Source organism: Augochlora pura, chromosome 2 (genome assembly GCF_028453695.1).
Source record: "Augochlora pura isolate Apur16 chromosome 2, APUR_v2.2.1, whole genome shotgun sequence".
Lineage (NCBI taxonomy): Eukaryota > Metazoa > Arthropoda > Insecta > Hymenoptera > Halictidae > Augochlora > Augochlora pura.
In genome coordinates this window covers 10847602-10866405 of record NC_135773.1, presented here as the reverse complement: position 1 = coordinate 10866405, position 18804 = coordinate 10847602, and the positions used below count along the sequence as shown (strand labels likewise).

Below are 18804 nucleotides of genomic sequence, written 5' to 3'. Positions count from 1 at the left end.
ACGTTCGCGAGAAGGTAAATACGAATCTTTCGGATCACCGATTCCGCGGGAATGCTCGGATCTGTATATCCGATGAACTCTCATCGAGTTCGCGAACTATGCGATCGATATCGGCGGAGCTTTGATCGTAGTTGAACATTTATGTATATTCTTTTCGTGTATACTACGATTTCTCTACTTTTTGGAATTGCTGGTGCAGTTTGTAACTTGTCAGGGATATTTTTTGGAATGACGACGACTTTGTTCTTTGTAAGAATTTTTAAGCGATTCTCAATTTCCTCACAAAATTCATTGGAGGTTGAATGAATATTTTCACTAGTAACTAGAAGGATGAAAGCTGGATGGAAATTGATCTTTTTCTTGATAGTGTCCTGTTGTTACTTGATCATTTTTCTTATACCCCAAAGGGTTACTCTTAAGAAATGATTATATATTAAAATTATAGGAAAATGATAATGGACGTATAATACAGTTGGCTCACTTTGGCCCTTTTATGAAAATTGGTATAGTGTACCTGAATTTTTATTTTAGATCAATCAATACGATTCGCAAATAATATCCAATGTATTCTTATACTTTGCAATTTAACAGTTTCGCAAAATATCAAAAACATATATTGTACCTATTATCTATTATATAAAAATAAGTCGGGTTTTCCTTCCTGACGCTATAACTCCAGAACGCACGAACCGATTTCCACGGTTTTGCATTCGTTGGAAAGGTCTCGGGCTCCGTGAGGTTTATAGCAACCAAAATTCTGGAAAAATTTCAACAGAAAAGCAGGAAAACAGGGAAAATCATTTTTCACATACAGTGCCATCTCTGATACATAGCATGTACTACAAACCAATATGGTTTATAAAACAAAAAAAATAACTTTTCTTCATCTTTTAATCCCCAAACGAAATGTTACAAAAAACGAAGCCATCTGGTGGCGAAACGGAGTTCGCCAGGTTTGCTAGTTATATCTATTATCATTCTATCATCAATTTTCGCCGCAGACAATAGACACACTACTAAAGAATAAAAGCTCTCGGTACCAATACAGCATACATTTTGTCATATTATTCATGAAGGTTGCTAAGGGAAATTTGATTTGAATATATCCGATAAGGAAACCTGAACTTTTCCGGCTACCTAACATCATCCTTCTCCTGTATTATATTAGACTCCCATACGCCGAGCGATATGCATCACACGAGACACCAGAGACGGCTGGGAACTGCTAACAATCGTTTCTATGTGGCGGCGGCGACGACGTGAGCAAAGTGCTACTCGAAATCAGAGAGAGAAGAATGACTTTGGCGGGGCAGATTGTACGTGTAATCGGAGATCTAATTGAACGGATGCGTTTGCGTCTAACCATGCACCGGGGCGTATCGCTTGACCGTTCTCAGTTTCAATTGAGGTCAAACACGCTTTGGAGATCGGTACCAGCTACATGTTACACACGGAGTCGAGCTGACTGTGTTTTAATCTTTACACAGGCACGTTGATTGGTGCAATTGATGTTCAAATTAAATTCACTCGGGGAAAAGAAAATTTTCGTTGAAATTATGTTCTTCTAACATATTTTTTCCTATGTTCATTAACCAGTTAACTGCGGCGATCTCTTTGCAAAGCGCTCACCAGTGTGTGTCGCAATGATCTCAAGCGATGACGAAGGAAATTATGAATCCAACTCAAATTATTTATAATTTTCATTTCGTTTTGACTTCTAAACATTTTAAACATATTAAAATTTACGAATATAATTTCGTTTCCACCAGAATTAGAATTTAAATATCAAATTGTAACAAAATTTTACGCATGACGGATATAAGCGTCATGACACAAAATTCTGCCACATCTCCATGACGGATACACTTGTCAAACACGCTCAACTGGTTAATACTAGATTTACGGAATACTAAAAGCAGCCGTTTTATATTGGTTTATGAAAGTAACGATTTATTATAATTTTGAACGAGCGTTATTCTAATATTTGCCGGAAATATCATATATATTGAATAAATAAGCCGCAACTTTACCTTTAAAATCTGATTAACCCCTTGCATTACAATAACGAGTCAGACTCGTGGTGAAGATTTTATGCAAGCTCTACTAAATATGAATATTATTGATTTCTTCTATATCGAAGTAAAAATAAATTCTTCTGTTATCAAAGTATAGAAACGAAGAAACAAAAACTATCTGATCCTATTAGGAAAATTATTAAGTACGAATAAGTGCTAATCGTCACAGAATGAAAGGGGAGGTAGTGCAAGGGGTTAATAGTACATTAACAAATCAGTGACCCGTCATTTTGACGGATTCCGTAAAACTAGTGTTAAGTACGTTGTTTCTACGATTTCATCTTTTTCATACAGGAAGATCTTGTTTCTTTTTATGCTAAATTTGTTGTGACGCCATATGGTCACAAGAAGTTCGTAAACATGTTACTTCTAAAAATTTCCATGTCGAAAAGAGTTGTCATCCCTATCGGAGGGTGAAATGATTGATTATTAACGGGTATAGCGCTTTACTATACATGAGAGACCATCCTAAAGAACAGTGAGCAAAGAATGAACAGATTATCCTTCGCAACTGAACGTTGTCTTCCTGATATGACAAAATATTCCTCACGCTCGATTAACCCTTCGCACTAGAATAACGTATCAGTCAGGCGATGAAAATTTCATACATAACCCACTAAATATGAGTATTGACAATGTCTTTTCAATTGAAACGAAATTTAATTGATCTATTTCCAGAATCTAAGAATGAAAGTAAATGAAGAAATTCAGGAGATTTATAAAGGAATTCATTATCGTCCAAGAAGTGCTAATCAACGTAGCCTCGGAAGAAATCGTAGCGCAAAAGGTTAACCGGTTAATAAGTAACCAGAAAAGAAACATCCTGAAATAAAGTGAAACAGTCCGAACGACTTACATCTCTCCACGCTCTGAATAAAATTCCCCACTGTTCGACGGGGGAATAATAAATTCACGCGGAAATTTTTCGTCGTAGAATCCCCGGGAGGAGAATAAGTGCGAGACACGATGAAAGAGAAGTGTTCGAGCGTAGCCAGTGAAATCGGTACGTCTATGGTCAGACGGAACGGTGTGCTCCCCGTCTAGCGCGAGTAATATGCAATACGCGAACTTGTCAAATATATCATTCCGCTCGATGTATCCGTGAGAACGCGGGATCGTTACCCGAACTTTATTCAATTTCCCGTTTTCCGCCTCTGCTCCTCCCCGGCCCTCTCCTTTCCGCTCCTCTCCTCGCCGTTCCGCTTTTGCCCTAGCGTCGCGTAAGCAAGCGCTTCGCGAGACAGAGAGAAAGAGAGAGAGAGAGAGAGGAAAAAAGCATCAGCCGGTCCGTTCCGTTTCCCATGTATCGAATTACCGGCACACGGCGCTACGGGGAGCCCAGATTCTTCAGTCGCGAGCACACCTGCAGCCTTCAACAGGTACGCTGCTGTTCTCTCGGCTCGCCCCCCCCCCCCCCCCCCCTCCCCCCGACCCGCCCCGCCCCGCCTTCGGCCGCGCGGCGCGTAAACAATCACGCGATCGAGCGAAAAGGAGACGCGACCGGTCGATCCGATGAAATATGGGGATCGGAAGGAACGGAGAGCCGGAGCACCGCCATGCTTCGTTGGAATTTTACAGCCAGGGAAACGGTGCTGGTAGTCTGACAGTGAGATAGGGCAGATGCGATACGCTTTGCGAATGAAAATATCGAGCCGGCGCGCGAGAAATTGTCGCTCCATCGCTTCCTCGTGAAAATATTCATCGCCTTCGGAGCCTCTTTTTCAAATTAATATCGCGCAAGTTCGTGCATTTTATGGGAACGAACGAACAAATTCGGAATTTGCGGGAAACGTTGGGTAATCTTGTTAGCGGTTTCTGTTTATTTTACGGGCCGCTTTATTTCGCTTGATTAACTTGTTTGGACGGATTACCTTGTTACGTGATTGCGTAAAATCGATTTGACGGTAAGTCGTTGTTTCGGGATCCACTGAATTATTTATGTTTTTAATATGAGTCGGTGGTCGTTGAAAACCCGTTCCTCCACATTTTTATCAAGTGTTATCGCAACGTAAAAACCCATTAGCTGTTGAATTGATTCGTACCGATTCTAGTAATTCGTGATTAAAACGCCACGAACAAGTGAATCTAGTTTATTGCGAGTATAGCGACGATCACGCACAAATTATTAACCCCTTGCATTATGATTCCGTTGTTATGTTGATTAGCATTTATTTGTTCTTAATACCTTTTGTTAACACAACTAGACAATTCCTATTTCCTATATTGTCTTTACTTACTTCCGTTTCTGTACTTCGATAACAAAAGAATTCAATCTGGTTTCGATTTGAAATAAATTAATAATATTCATATTTAGTTAGATCATGCATGAAATCTTTATCACGAGTCTGACACATTATTACAGTGCAAGGGGTTAATACCTTTTTTTATTGTAAGTTTAAGTTATTTCAAACAGTTTTTGGTATTTAAACATAATTTGGTATGATAAATTAAGTAACGTCATTATGATACAGGAAATGAAAATGAAGATGGCTGTCAATACCATATAAAACGTGGTAATTTATAACAGTCTTTTAATGACTATAATGACAATTTGACAAAACTATAATGTGCAATGATCTAATGTAACCATATAAATTACTCCTCTCGTCGCAGTAAATCGTCGACGAAATTCATAATTCCACCGGGAATTGATCGTAAATGTTGCAAGTCAATAAAAAAGAAGAAACATTTTTTGATTTTATCTGATTGGTCGCGGCCTCTCTGATAATGTAGTACATTAAATAGATTGAAAGTATTTGCCATGCAACGTGGCAATACACGTATCGAAGCTCCAGCGCACTTCAGTAGTATTGCCTACCATAGCTCAGACACAGAATCCCGCTGCGAATAAATTATCGAGTGAATGCACGTATTTTTAAATGACGCGATTGCATTATTCTACGAAGAATTAATTACTCAATTATTATGCGCATAATACACTCATCCTTTTTCAATTTTTTGGTATCGACTTCTATAATAACACGTACCTGAATTTTATTTAACAGCATCCATGATTGGATGCTGAGTGGAAAGGCGACGTCGAGTCATATTTTTCCCCAAACTAAATTAGTATACCCTCGGATATTATGAAAAAAAAATATATAAAAAACTTTGTTCACTGCTGTCGAATTACTAACAGTTAAGAAACAATATCCCAAACCATTTCTAAATAAATAACAGCTATTCCAACAAATTAGAGCTATCTATTACATTCCCTCTTTCTACTGAAAGTGTCACAATCAATTATTGAGACAACAAACCAATTACCAACATTATCAAAACCTAACGACCGGACAACATGGGGGAAATAACGCTGATAGCGCGAACTATTAAAAACCGATGAACAGTTTTGCTCTCAGCCTATACGATGCTATTATTTCGGCGGTAACGCGGGTGCAGCTCTTTATACGATAGCTCGAAGAGCACGCTGGCCATTTTGGAGGTGGATAGAAACCGGTGGCACGTTCACCAGCAATACAACGAGCGAAAGGTGTACATAGCAACAGCTTAACCGCATCAGTGGAGTCGTCAAACTGTTGTTTCCCACTTGGCCGTTCTTAGAACTTCGACGGCGATTTAATTCCAGCTATGGACGACGACAGGAGAGAGAGAGAGAGAGAGGGGGGGGGGCGGGATCGTTAAAGCGGCTTCGCGGCTGGCGCGCTCTACAAATTCATAATTCATAAGCCCCCGCGACGCTTTTGCATTGAATTCGCTTCGGGAATACGCACCGCGAAGATCTCCGATAATGGCGTGGTTTAGCTTGTTCCACGGTAAACCGCTACTTTCCGCCCGGTCCTCTCCTGTTCAACCCCCCGACGACCGGCTTCGAATAAAGTATCCTCATCAGGAACGACGTCGTTCGCTCGCCCGACGATCGCGCAATAAAAATTGTTACGCCCTCTCGATGCTATTTCAAAAATATCCTCTCACGATCGCGTACAACCGCCGGTTTTACGATAGCCGAAATAGCTACTTCCGAGGCTCGGTTTTTAGTGCGCGCTTTACACAGATTTTATCGCGCCTTAATCTATTTTTGCTTTCTGGAATTTCAGGGTAAACAACGTAACTAGATGATCATCGATGTCTCGTTATTCTTTTTCGGAACTACGCGTGTAGCGGATTTATTCACGAAAGATTAAATGATTATTGTTTAATCGATAATTGGTAAATATATTAATTGGTGTCGCAAATGCTGTAATTATTTTTGTTTTAGTTTTTAAAGGTACACGAAATCGGCGCTTGTCCCTAGAATATCTAGATATTAAAATACTCGGCATCTGAATAATAGATTTATACTTTCACGTTCTTTAAAAATAAAGCAGAAAAACGTAGAAAGAAAAATGACTTTCTCAGGATTCAAACACGTATAAGAAAGGACGCCATACTCGCAAGCATTGTATTATATAATAAGTATTGTAAGTATTATCAGTATAATAAGTATTATGTAATAGATGACGGAAAAATGTGGTTGCATTGATGTTAATTATCTCAAAAACTATTAATCGTCTGCTCCCAAAAACTTAGGGTACCTTCTCTTTGTACGTGTAATAGAGGAAGATGATTTAATTGCCCAGTGTTACTTCTCTATAAAACTTTGTTTTCATCCTAAACTCGTTTCTACGGCCGATAAAAGAGTCAGGCTCCGGTACCGAGCGCGCATTTGTTAAAAATGCAGTCGCTGAAAGTTTCATTGTAGATTCGAGCGATTCATATGCATCAGCCTAATATTTTTGTTTGCCGGCGCCGAACAATCGAATCAGTTTTTCAGACGAGGAGTGCTTTGCATAATCCGATCGGATGAATATGAAAAGCAAAATGGCCGCCGGCAGGCTGGATCGGGCCCGGTGTCCTCGAGCTGAGCCCGAGGGGACGCATGATCGTTTTTGATGAAATTTTCCGAGGGCACGCCGACTCGCAAGTTTTGACAGCCTCTCGACTAGAGCCGGCGCACTCGATCGATCCGGTTCCACGGAAATTTGCCCACTTTTTCCGGATGTTTTCGAATCGTCCTGGAATTATGCGATCGAACGTTGCACGCGCGGTATCGTTGTCCCAGGTTAATCCTTTTACGAGAGCACCACCACCGTTTGCTCTCTACGATTTCACAGTTTTGACTTCTTGATCGGCCCGGTCGAGTGTCGAGCTAACGATCAGGGGACCCGTTTCGTGTTTTTCATCATTCGCCACGTTGTCGGGAATTAATACCCGATCGACCGTCAAATTCGCGGCGCGCATATACGAACCGGCCGACGCTCGCCGAAGACGGCCGATCTTTTTCAATTAGATTCGCGAGGCACTTGGATGAGATCCGGGGAACTCTGCAATGCAACCTCTCTCTAATCCCCGAGAATTCTCCTTGGCTTCGGCTCGGAAGTAGTGGCATGGGAATCGGGAAGGCAAGTTTACGATTCGATCCGTTCAGAAGCGACCATTGTTCAATGATTTCCGCGAAAGCGGATTTAGCAGTCGTCGAGAGCTAGAATATAACTGCTGCGCGCAGTTGAATTTATGTAAGTCGAGCTGTGACTAAAATTTTATCAAACCTTCTCATTGTTAGATATAAATCAATTCTGAACCTTTGTCGATTTTAGTCGAATCCTCCACGATAGATTTTCTTCTGTCGAGTCGAAAACGCTTCCAAGAAGATTTAATCGCAATGTATATTACTAATTCAATGTAGAAATTATTGGGTGATTTCTAAAGTAATTTCGGCTCTCCATAGATCCATAGCTCCAAGTAAATTGTATTGAATACAAGTTAAACTTGTTTTGTTAATAATTTTATTATATTATGCAAAGCCCAGAAACATTCCAAAATTTTTCTATTATTTTCACAGTCTGATAGATTCTCATTTTTATCACGAGTGAATAGAATCTGCAGTCTAATGATCCGTGTCAAACTACGAACACGAGATAACGCTAATAGCAGAAATTTTTAGGAAAGTCGTATAAAATATACTTAAACACTAATAATAAAATCGTATCGTATACAAATTTTCTAATTCAGTTATCGTTAAAAAAATTTTGTCAAGAATTGCAATAGAGGAAGCTCTGCTACCATGAAAAATCCGCAAGAATCACCTGTTCACGAACAATACAGTTTTCAAGCGATCAATCACTGTCGCGGAATTTTCGTGCAGTGTGCCGCGCGATCGCGGGGTATGAGACCGAACTAAAGTTTCCAGTTAATCGTTATCGATCACTTCATTACGGAATCGGACATTTCGTATGCACCGACCCGATACATCTGTCTGATGCGACCGGGATAGGCCGACCTTCCCCTCCCTGCCGCTCCCACCCGTTTCGCTTGTGCGCCGCCGCCCGTCCCGTACCCCCGCGTTTTGATTCCGGGCCGCATTCCCTATTCTTTTTGTCGTCCGTCGCTAATGGTTTAATTACGACGCAATTACGGCCGCGTTTCATTCGCTTAGCGGCCCGGGCGGCAGCTACTAAACCGCGGTGTGTCGTTAATCCGTTTCGTAACCGAGCGCGAGCAAATTGACGAGCTAATTCGCCCGGTTGTTTCTTCGACGCGACGTGTCACTGTCGGCCCGACACCGTGACAAATCCAGAAAAATGCAGCGCGGCTGTTGCCGCTCGCGAGGCACGCGTTCCTCCCCGGCCCAGGTAAACTCGGTTACCGCTCGGAATCGACGCGGCTTCGCGACGCGTCGCAGAAAGCACGTCGAGTTCCGCAGCGTTTTTTGTCTTCCGTCGGTTTTGTTTTATCCGGTTTTCACGCCGGTCTCGTCTTCACCGTGGTTCAGCTGAATGACGCGCGCGCTGCCGCCACCGATGTCGTTAATTAATAGCGAGCTGCCGACCTAAACAGCCGCTAAATGACGAATGCGGTGCGGATCGAGCAGTCGAACTCGCCGAGGATTAAGGTCAGGCTGTTGCAATCGACTGCGAAACTCTTTTCGCAGATTTTTTCGCTGTCGTCGCAGCAGCTGCCAGTTTCGCGAATTCGTGCCGCGGAATTTAGTACAATACGGGTCGTATTCGACATTCGCGTCTCGCTGCGTCCCGTTTTGCTACAGCAAGAATCGTCGAAGAGGAAACCAGCCTTCGCCAATACGTTAGATTCAATAATTTACTTCGAATAAGGATTAATCTGATCCGCGATCGAAAGAAATGATTGTTCCGGGAGCGTAATATGCGCAACGCGGATTTGCGTAGTATTTAGGTCAAATCTGATTGCGAGGGTTCAGCGAGAAGGGGATTTAAAGTTTTTTAATCCGGATTTCATATTTTTCTTTTCAGCCAACGAATACGGCTCTTAATAAGTTCGCAAGCAATTTTTGCAATCGTCGACTAGTTCTAAAGACTTGCGACTTGCGTGGAGACTCTGTAATGAGACTTGAAACGACTTCATTATGTCCTCATGAATATGAAGTGATATGCAAATGTTTTCAGTTGAGCTACTCCCGGGGAGAAACTTCAAAAAAATCGTTCGAACTTCTTAATTCCTTTGTCGATAAGTAGGAAATTGAACATCCATTGATTTTAATTTTATTGTCTAAATCTTTCTTTATCGTCGGCTCTCCTCTGCGAAATTGTATATAATAATGACTGTGAATAACTGTGAAATAATTGTTATCAGACTTTCTCGAGTGACGGTTTAATAATATTTAATACCTCGATGCCATAAATAATACTACGGATCATTTAATATTTGTACAACTCCCACGTGAAACACTCATCTCACACGAAATCGGCTCAATGTACAAACAGGCGCCGTACAAGTATTAATTGCGAATAATTAAAATCGTTTCCGCAAATGAGAAAATAATGTTACGGATGACGCGATCGTGCTTGAATTCAATCCGCATTTAATAGACAAATTAAATCCATCCGGCGGTACAATAATTTTCCATTTTAATTACACTGCTAATCATCGGCAGCGTGTTAACGAGGGCTCGTTGCAGTGAAGAACAATGCGATTAAAGGTGAGACTCGCGAGTCGAACGGCTTTTACACCGGTTCGCGAATATATTGATACTTTTTACCGTTAATTGCGAGCATACTGACCAGTAATTTATACAAAAAGTAATTATCAGATTTAAATAAAGCAAGTCCATTTCGTTGAATATGAGAACTGTTTTTCATTGTTCAAAGCCGTACATAATATACACGTTCCTCTTTCTAGTCATATAAATTGATTAAACTGTTTAAAAAATTGCAATAACATAATTAGAAATATTGCTACTATCGCGTAATTGAGAATGCAATTTAAACATTCTAAAATATCGTTTCCATTCTCAGAAACCGATACCTCACTTCCAAGTATATTAAATTAATTCTTCATTTCATTCTTCTCACCGTAATATCACTTCTACGAAAAAAAAACAATGATTTTGACCAATTGTAACAATGGAGATTTACACCGTATTTAAAACTCCATACATAAAAATAGAAGAATAAAAAACCTGTCTTTACCAACGAGCGTACAAACAAAACATGTTTTCCCGAAACATATTTTTGGAATTCCAGAGTAACGATTCATTTAATATTAAAAACTTTTTACAATTTTATTTTAATGGCTATATATCGTAAACTTTTTGTTACTACGAACGATTCTATCTGATAAAATTTTTAAATTCGATATCGCCCGATCAAAAAGTAATATACAATCTGGCACAGCCTTTTAACCGGCGGTTTTGTATCGGCGGTGGGGCGGAAGGCACCTCGCTGAAATTTACACCGGTATTCCTATAAATTTATACGCAACGCAGGCGAGCCGTTAATTTCCCGGCTCGTAAACTACCGCAAGCAGCCGGTCGGCGGTGGCGCGTTGGTATTGCAACCAGGGACTTCTTAAAACAAGTTCCGCGGCCGACAGGGGTTAGGGCCGGGTCCTTCCAACCCTTTCCTCCCGCTGGAAAACGTCGGCTCGAGTTTTCAAGGACATTGAACACGCTGGCCCGGCCCGGCCCGGCCCGGCCCGAGCCGGAGGAGGCATTCGCCGCGAAAAGGGGCAGCACGAGGATGAATGTTTTCGGGAACAGCAGATCTCCTGGGGTACGCGTCCGGGGCTATGCAACATGGCCACGTACGACGATTAATATTAATCCAGAGGGGGGGGGGGGGAGGGCAAAAATAAATATAAGGGAAGAGGAGGGGGGGGGGGGGGGGCGCGAGGGCCTCTGGCGGCGAAACCAGAAAATCGCCGCGAGGAAGAAGACCGCAAGAGGCTGCCCCCGCCCCGCGCGCACCTGGCACACGTGAAAATGGTAATTTCGGTTCTGTGTACTTGCAAATAACGCCGATGCGCCGCGTTCGAGTTACGAGCCGGTAGAGAAAAGACGGGGGGGGGGGGGGGGGGCGCCTCTGGGATGTCTTCGTCGTGCGGCGCACCGTGCACCGTGCACCGAATACGCTCGGCTCATGGATTATTACGCTGAAACTGCAGCAACATGCGCCTCGTTCCGCTGTTGCATTGAAACTTCGTATACAGTCTGCTGATGATACCGGTTAAATTTTACGAGCGAAAGATGAATGGTCCCGGGGAGCAAATAGTTTGACCCAAGTTATTCGACTCTTTCCTAAATGAAACCTCACTTTTCAGCACTCCTCGCGATGCGGGCTTCGTTCTCGACAGGGAAATATCAAGCTGCTACGTTTCAATTCGTTCGAGAAACATGAAGCGATATTCAAGTCGATCTCTGAATTAAGCAACTAGCTTATTCAGCGATTTTTTTCAAAATATTCAGGCGGAATCTTTGGGAGAGCGATGCATCGCGTTTCACGCTCGCAGATTGCACTTTTATGTCCCCAAGGGCGCGAGACCAAGGGAACCGTCTTCACGGTTCGAGCTTATTGAGAATAATTTTAATGCCTTCCCATGAATTTGCAATTTATACCCTAGCCCCAGCCATCGTTCCTTCGGAATTAATCATAACAAAGCAAGTACCGTCTCGTCCATTATCAACAAAGCGGCAAGCAAAGTTGCTTAGCAACAACATTCCTTCCACAGAATCTCCGGCGAATGTCCTTTCATTAGCGTTCGCTCACTATACCGTTCAATTCCCCGGTTCTAAAGCCGAGCACAATATAATAGATCCTACCTGAAGTAGCATTTACACTATGAATTGATCACGTAAGCGGCGCATCTCGGAGATGCGAGGAACAACCGAGGTCTACTCGTCTGCTTGTCTCGAAAATTGTTTTGCCAGTACTCGGCTTTTCGGACAATCGATCTCGAGTATGGGCGGAGAAAATTAGCATCGTTATTATTAGCCATGTCCTTTGTCCAGTTCTGTCAATTGTGTACATAAAGCGTAGTACGCATGTAATAAGTTGCTAATTAACGGAACTAACTTTTGAGAAACATGCATGTACGTTGCAGGCTCACCAAAATAAATTAAATAAATTTAGAAAAAAATAATGAATGATCAATCTTACTAAAGTGTAATATGTATTATGCAGTAGACCGATTATCTGATCTTCCAATATCGGAATCATCAATTATTTAAATACTCTTTACGTGTACTCAGGGCGAATCATGTACAAAATGATTTGTTGTACAAATTAATAAAGAGAATGTTCGGCACATTAACTAAATGAACTATTATACTATAATAGGATTATTAAAACTAAGATCATTTACACAAATGTGTAACTACTATGAGCGTCCATTATTTTATTGCAAATTTATTTCATTTCTAAGTTTCCGTGGATACATTTTTTTACATTTCCGTTTCTCCTTTATTGCTATCTTACGACTATACTTTTCTATTATTCGTATACAATTCAAACCTGCAAGTAAATAAATAAAACCCCATTAAAGTTGTACAATTTATTTTCAAAGAGCAGCTAGTAAATTCGAATTTCTTCAAACTTGTCCGATAAAAATCGCCCAAGTTTCGCCGGGTCACCAACAAATTCAATTCGGACATCCGCTTCGCACGAACACGCGGAACTTCGCGGAAATTGCACGGTTGTACGCACGCTGAAAGTTCCTGCGGTCCCGCGATAATACACCCGCGAAGACAAACCGAAATGTCGCGTTTCAGACCGAACTGCTCCCCGCGTGCCGCAGTTTGAACGGTCCGCAGACAAATTTCGAGCTTTTTCCCTCGGGCGCATCCGGCGGAAACGATTGCTCGCTGACGAAGCATTTTTCCTCGGCGAAACTTTCATTAATTTCGCAGCATTATTAATTTCCGCGAGCTGCTCCCTGGGCGCTGAAATTCCGGGTCTCGGGTCTCTGCGGGAGAGCGCGTTCGGAGTTTCGAGCGGGGCGGGCTCGCGCGCGCGATTCCTACGAAGAGACGCGAGCATCAACTCTCCCGCGAGCTTGTTTTGTTTTCATTAGCCGGAGCTGTTTACTCGCGCGACAAGCTCGAGACAGGTCGTTAGATCCGCTCGATACACGGGCCGGGCTGCTTACACGCCTCGAAAGACGGTCTCGGCCGGTCGGTAGTGCTCGGGGAATTCCTTGAAAAATGGCAAGCCGAAAACGTGTGTCAGGCAGAGGCACGTATCAGGAGAGACGACTACCGTCCCGAACCGTTATCGGGCCGACCATCTCTCTCTCTCTCTCTTTCTCTCGAGGTAAGAATCAGTTGCGAAGGTAATCTGAAAAATTACGATTTTATTCATGAGCTCCATCGCGCGAGTCGATCTACACGGCAGGAGAAGAAAGAGAGCCGCCCCCGAGGAAGTATCGCGACGATTCAATCGCGAGCTCCTTTTCTTCAGGCTGAAATTTCGCGAGAGCGAACGGGGACCCTCCTCCGGAGCACGACCGATTTATTACGCTATCGCAGCCAGCCCCCGTGATTCGTTTGATCCGTAATCCCGGTTTTATACCGGCTCGGATTTTTTCTGTCTGGCATGCCGGTTAAACGAAACGGATCCCCACAAAGGAACTCGGGCAATCAATTTTTCACGCAAATAGAATGTATCTGACGGTTGACACTCCTCCGTGCTGCGCGAACGATTGGATTTTTAGCCGAGTTGTTTGCCAGAAATTGTAAACAAACACCGGCCGATGCCGTCGCATTTTAATAGAAAAGTCAATCAGAGTTGGTGATTCGTATGCAAATTTTAGAGCCGACTGGAATCGTCTTTTGGAACGGCTGAGTACACGTTGACCAATTTAGTAATAATACAGCCCGTCTAGGAAGGTTGCGACTCTACTTATGCTATGTGTTACGCAGGAAAAATATTTATATATGTAAGCTTTGTGTGTGAGCGAGCTGTGAATGTGCAGATACAGCAGTGAGTCATCAGGAGTCGAAACGATGACGCGGCAGTTGAAGAATAAGAATAAAGAGAGAGAGAGAGAGAGAGAGAGAGACTGACGAGCGGATAAAAGCTTGAAGGAGTATTTCTCTGAGTAGATAAAAAGATTCACTCACCATCGGAACGAATGGTGAACTAGTGATTGTAAAAATAGTGTAAGCTACAAATTGTAATTCATTCATCGGTCCAAGATAAAGCGTAAGAGTGGGAAGCATAAGCACTTAATTGCTGATTCTCTTATTTTTAGGTTAGACGAACACGTGTACATATTGTATATAGTCACAATTATGCCTTTAATAATAATCTAATCTCTTATCTTTTAAACGAATCAAATTGTGTTTTCTTGCTTCGATTACCATCTACATATTACATACATATTTGTGGCCAGTAGTTAAAAACAGTTACTATATCGGTTTCGATTCTTGAGACAGTTATTGAAAATCGAAAGTCTCACAATTATTACAAGATATCTTGAAACGTAAGTAGAAAACTGCGAACTGTGTTAAAATTATACATTACTTGAATATGTTTTCATAATGTTCGTATCTATATGCTACAGTCGAATTAATACATTAACTTGAAGTTTTTAAATCGTTACTTGCTGCGTGTCTCCTTATAGTCACAGACTTATCATTCTTGCTTGCCAATGTGTATACACGCACCAACCGCATCCTCTAATCAAACCTAATCGATCATTACGGTAAGAAACTAAGCACGATAACCATGTACGAGAATTCAAATGTACGGTACGGTCTAATTTCGTTAAATCGCAAGTGCCTCGGAAGGCGTATCGAAGTGAAAATTCCGTTTGAAAATTTGATGACGGACCGCTGCAATTTCTCATCGGGCGAAGGAAGGAAGACAAGTGGAAATGGAAAAACAGGAGAGGGGCCGTTTTCCGTAGGAGAGGTCGGCCGGCACCAATAAAAACCGTTGCGAAGCGTTCCCTTGTTTTCCAGTTGGCGTGCACGGGAAAAGCCTTCGGAGAGTTCCATCGCCGGGGGGAGGGTGGCTGGGCGAAAGAAACGCCTCGGCGGGCCGCGTGAATGTTTAAAGAGGGCGCAGTTAGCGACCGGAGAAGTACAAATGGCTAGCGCCTTTGTCCATCGATTATTCACGCAGGGTCACGTTAAATATGTACGGTTTCATGGGGGGATCGTCGACCGGGATCTGGCTTCTTTGCCAACGGTCTCTCCAGTCTCCTCGCGCATCTTCCATACACCCACCCCTACCCCCTACCCCCTACCCCCTACTCCCTACTCCCGCCGCCCCGGAACGATAAGGGGTAAGTTTGAATGGGGAATCGGCGAATTAAAGAAACGTCCTTGACTCCACTGACCCAGATTGGGGTCGGCTGCATATACGGGGGATGAGCCAGAAATTTGAGCCCCCTTGATAGCCTCTTATTTGGGGTCGCGTAACCCCCGAAACTGCGGTACAGCCCCAGATCGAATCTTCTCGACGATTTACTCGCCGCGCGCTCGGTGTCTATACTCTTGTAATCTAATTCGTTTCAGTCTCGCGGAGCCCGATCTTTGTAAGGAGATAAGGACAACCGCAGACGGGGCGGGCGGATGCGCATTTTCGTACGGACAAAAGGAGTTCCTGGGCTCGACAAGATTAATGAGAGAGAAGCCTGACTTTCTTCAAAGAAACCTGATCGCAGTCGAGATTAATATTACAGAATTTTCTAATTGCTATCGGGAGGAGTTCGCTAATAGGATGTCGGGCTGGCGGAACAATTGTTCACGTTTTGATTGGTGATTGATCTCAGAATTGTATCACCGAGCTGATGCAATTCAGCTGGCATGGCGAATAATGTTTAACTCGACACTCGTATCATCGATGTTGACTTTATGTTTATCTGCCAAGGATAGTCATTTAATATAAAAGGCATTATCGGTGAAATGATTGTCGAAGATTTGATACGAACGCGTGGAAAATTACGTCAAACCATTTGCTTCGGTAATCGAACAAGTTATTGTAGAAAATTGATATCGTTGTGAATAATCTAAACAATGGTTGCATTTTATCTTTCTGTATTATTCCATTTAGAATAGAAAGAAAATTTCCTCATTAACTTTGAATGAGTTTGCATCGCGAATTCTTAACCCCACGCCGTACCAATCACTTTTCTTCGCAGTTGCGGCGATAAAAAGTTTCTCGATTGTAATCATTTTCTTGAACGAAGAAGAATAATTTCTTCGAAAAAGAGTTAAAAGTTCTTCCAAAAATAACACCTCGAATGAACGACGTGCATGAACAGCGCCACCCAATATAGTACCGCGAACACGGTAAATTATTCATGAATCTTTTGTATTTTTTGTGTCTTAACTTTAAGCAGAGCTCGGAGCCGCTGTCAAATTGCATAAAACCCTCGACGGTGCATTCAGCTAGCTACACGTACTCACGCAATCCCTTGATCAAACCCAGCGTGACTGCGGCGTAATTCACACGGCGTACAACGTGCTGAGATCGAGTTTATCTTAAAAATTGAATAATCCCGGAGACAATCGGGCCAGGCCAGGCAAGGCAAGGCGACCGGGCTGCGTCTCACGCGACAGTCTCCGGCCGTGATTTAGGGACATGCGGGGGAAAAAATGGGACGGTGGCTACGCACGGAAACGGCAGCTCGTGACGATCGTCTAAACGGCGTTTCCCGCACGGAATCCGCCCTTAAATTGCGCGCGTGACTTTATCCGAGCTTGCGTACCGCACAGTCTCTGCAGACCGAACCCTTGGGTGCTTTGTCGGGTGCGAACGGCGAACCAACAGCCCCGCCGTCCGACCCCGTGACATCGGTCCTACACTAATCTTCCTGATTTCACCCGCGTGCGTTCGAGTTATCCCAGCGAAGCGTGTCACCGATGGGAAGACGGATCCGATTATCGCGGATGCTTCGGATCGGCATGGCCGGTATCCTAATTCAACGAAGACTGTGTGAAACGTTGAGCGTGTTTCTCGAGGTGCGTGGAATACGAGAAAGATTAGGGCCATTTTGAAATCACCGAGAATTATTTATTCGACATATGTTTACATTGATTCATCAAACCTTTGAAGAATGCAGTGAAGAACAGTAACAGCCTGAAGCATGTGGGGTTAATCGCACCCTGAACATTATCCATTTAATAATATTTAATTTTAATAGGGATACAGATTGAAACAAACATGTCACTTTAGAAATAACGATTTATTATTGATAAAAAAGCCAATCCGTTCGCCGGTGCTTTTTAACGAAATACTGTAATTTTAAAACCATTATGGTTAACTTCAGCCCGCATATAATTTCAGCCAGCATGGTTCGCGTAAGATTAAACAATCCGGAAATTTCAATAATTCTAAACGTGTAAGTACGAGTACCTTGTGTCTGTAAACTGAACTTTTGAAGATAACAGAATTTGATCCAGGATATTCAACCAAAAGCTCGAACGTATTTATTCGTTTTACAGGAACATAAAATGGCGGAACGTTGAAAATAATTGAAGCGTCTAACTGGCTAAAAAGATCTATTGAGACTATAGAGAACTTTGTAAAGGTACCATAATTACGAGCAGATTCGAATGCAAACGGTTAAAGTACTCGATCACCCGTTAAACGAATGCGGAATTATCAAAGCGCTTGCACAGATTACTGAAAACCCCACGGACTTCGACGAAGTTCGGACTAAAATACGGTCCCTGTACGAAACGCGGCAAGAATCAGGACTTCTGGGACGATCTAATATGTCCGTGTCTACGGGCTAACGATAACGAATATCAACATCGCCTGGAAGTTACGAAATTTCCGTGGGTCCTCCCTAACGACAGCCCCGCCGCGATTAGTTAATTTCCGTCACGCGCCGAGATACTTTGTCCGGAGAACTACAGCTGACTGATCCTCGCCGTTACGAGAAAATATTTGGCGAACTCCCGGGACTCTCCCGGCTACCGCTAACGACTTCGTAGATTTAGATTTAGATTCCCGCGAGCCGCGTTGCTTGCACGTAATTTCGCGAGAACGATGTCGCGGTGATACGGCGCGAGATTGAAGCCGATGGATCGCGCGACTAACCGCCGCGGAACAGAGTCCTGTGAATCGATAGCTGATCCTAGTTTCGCGTGTTGTTTTATTGCGTGTTTGCTGCCGGGGTCGGCGACTTAAACAGTAAGTGCGTTTCTTCCTGGTTCATAAAGTAAGCTATTTAATTATCTTACCCCGACCCCGGGGGCTGGGGAAATATAAACAAGACAGGGGAAAAATGATTTTATAAACGTCGCGCGTCTAATTCCGCTTTTCACCACCCCGCATTTCTTTACGGACGCGATATTAACCTTATCGTTTCGCTGTGTACTGCAATCACTCATATCGCGCGTTGCTACGGAATCGGAACTGTAACTTGCTTCTAATAAGATTCCATATTCTATCGGCAAGAGAAGGTATTTTGAGGTCGTCAAGTAAATCTTGTTACGAATCGAAAGAATATTCAACGTGACAGTTGT

At 42.8% G+C, this 18804-nt stretch overlaps 1 protein-coding gene across 1 annotated transcript in view; it reads right to left on the bottom strand.

The window, feature by feature from the left end:
- The window catches only part of LOC144475308 (uncharacterized), a 459016-nt gene that overhangs the window by 85032 nt on the left and 355180 nt on the right, over positions 1–18804 (bottom strand). The gene's annotated exons all lie outside the window — the stretch shown is intronic.